The sequence below is a fragment of the Echinops telfairi genome, unplaced genomic scaffold, assembly GCF_000313985.2.
Source record: "Echinops telfairi isolate 266 unplaced genomic scaffold, ASM31398v2 ScPeMD7_23;HRSCAF=83, whole genome shotgun sequence".
Taxonomy (NCBI): Eukaryota; Metazoa; Chordata; class Mammalia; order Afrosoricida; family Tenrecidae; genus Echinops; species Echinops telfairi.
The window spans coordinates 79,046,599-79,048,811 of NW_022103920.1; the positions used below are offsets into that span (position 1 = coordinate 79,046,599).

Consider the following 2,213-nt stretch of genomic DNA (forward strand, 5'->3'; position numbering starts at 1 on the left):
AACAAATTAAAATATACCAAGAAAGAAAAGCTTGTGTTTTCCAGTCTACAGGCTACAGTCTTGAGGGTTACTTGGCCTTTTTAACCGCCACATTGACACTGTTTCATGAGTGCTTTCTATTGTCTAAGTATCATCACGAGTTGGTTGTGCTGTGGTGGGTTATGTGTGCAGAGATGCTAGAAGCTATGCCACTGAGGTTTTAGCTGAGTTTCCAGACTCAGCACAGACGACACAGAAGGACTAGCTGTCCACTTAGGACAGTGGTTCTCAACCTTCCTAATGCCATGACCTTTTAATACAGTTCCTCATGTTGTGGTGACTCCCCAACCATCAATTATTTTTGTTGCTACTTCATAACTGTGATTTTGCTACTGTTATGAATCAGGCGACCCCTGTGAAAGGGTCGTTTGACCCCCAAAGGGGTTGAGACCCACAGGTTGAGAACCGCTGACTCAGGAGGAATTAGCCAATGAAAATCTTACGAATAGCACACTATCCGATGTCCAAGGGCTCCTGAAAAGAAGCAAAGCAACAAGGTTACTTTCAGGACTAAGGTTCCCTGGACTCAAGCCAGGATGCTTTCAATCACTTCATGTGCATGTGAAAGTTGGACACCGAATAAAGAAGGCTGAAGAAGAATCCATGTGTTTGAATTACAGTGCTTTCGAAAGAATCCATATTCTTTCCAAAGTACCGTGGACTGCCAGAAGGACAAACAAATCTGTCTTGGAAGAAGTACAGCCAGAATGCTCCTTAGACTTTGCCTCACATACTTTAGAGCAGTCCCTGGAGAAGGACATTATGTTTGGTCAAGCAGAGGGCAGGGACAAAGAGGAAGCCTTGAAACAGGACGGATAGGCACAGTGGCTGCCTCAGTAGGCTCAACCCTATGAACAATTGTGAGGAAGGTATAGGACTGGACAGTAGTGTCCTTCTGTTGTACTTAAGGTCACGTTGAGTCAGCAGACTTGATGGCACCTAACAAAGCCAACCTTATCAACAAATCAGAGATTTTATCCAGAGGCAAAGAGGGGGATTAAAGTGACAGTCTTGACAAAAGGGTTACAGGTGACAAGGAGTATTGTGAAAAATGAAATATAATAGCAAAGTTAGATAACACAGTTGGGGAGGGTGAAGTTTTTTGGAGGCTCTCATCAGCTAAGGTTCTGATAAGGTGACATCTGAGTGGAGATCTGTACGAGTGAGGCACGGGTGGAGCGGTCTGGGCAGAGGGTGCTAAGACGGCGGAGCATCACGAAACGAGGTGCGTATGAAGAGGCTTCAGGGCGTTTGTGGGAACATAGAAATAAAGACGATTTAGTCTGTCTCCCCCCCCCCCCTCCTTTGCAGCCCTGTGCCTGTAAGTTATGGTTTAACAAGGAGGTACACACTTGGTAGCAAACGGACCCAAAAGGGAGTCATGCCAATGGTGAGAACGGTCATTTCCTGCCCTTGGCAGTAAAAATACAGAAACTCACCAGGGGAAACAACTTTCTAAAGAGCGCCCAGATTCTTGGTAAAGAAATCCTCAGAGACCTGAGCTAATCTGACAGTCTCCTCTGGAAGTGAACCGAGGAACCGGGGACAGCGGGCTAGGGGTGCTCACCAAAGGTCTGCGCTGTGCTCAAGGCTCCCCAGGACTCCCTGCTCCCTTCAAGCTCTGCAGTTCTGCCCTGCCCTACAGGGTCGCTGGGAGTCAGAACCACCCGATGGCCGTGAATTGGATTTATTTCGAAGTGTGAACCAAACCAAACCTAAGCTGTTGTGGTGGGATCAATAACACCGACTGACAGTGACCCTGGAGGGCAGAGCGGGGCTGTCCCTCGGCGGCCCAAGGCTGCAGATCTTTCTTTACAGAAGCAGACTGCAGGGCGGTCAACCGCCCCCCTTTCGGCGCGCAGCAGAGCGCTTCAGCCACTGCGCCACCGGGAGACGGACACCGCCGCGACCGCTGGTGAAAATGACGGCGCCCGAAACTGCATTGTGCCGCACCTTTAGTTCGCTCCGGGTGCGGACCGTCCCGCCGGCCCTACGATCCATCGACGTGCAAAGCTCCCCGCGAGGCCCCCCGGTGTCCGTCCGTCCGTCCGACCGGGAAGGCCCTGGGAGAGGAGCCTGATGGCGGGGAGCAGGCGGCGGCAGGATGGGCGTGCGGAGCTGGATGCGGGTCTCCTCCCTGCTCTGCACGCGGGCCCCCCGAGGCTTTGGCCAGC

At 51.4% G+C, this 2,213-nt stretch overlaps 1 protein-coding gene across 1 annotated transcript in view; it reads right to left on the reverse strand.

Moving 5' to 3' along the window:
• The window catches only part of CDCA7L (cell division cycle associated 7 like), a 139,515-nt gene extending 137,435 nt beyond the window's left edge, over nt 1-2,080 (reverse strand). Inside the window, exon 1 of the mRNA XM_045288658.1 lies at nt 1,993-2,080. The gene's annotated coding sequence lies outside the window, so the exon portion shown is untranslated. The remainder of the gene's footprint in view (nt 1-1,992) is intronic.
• Nucleotides 2,081-2,213: the final 133 nt, after the last annotated feature.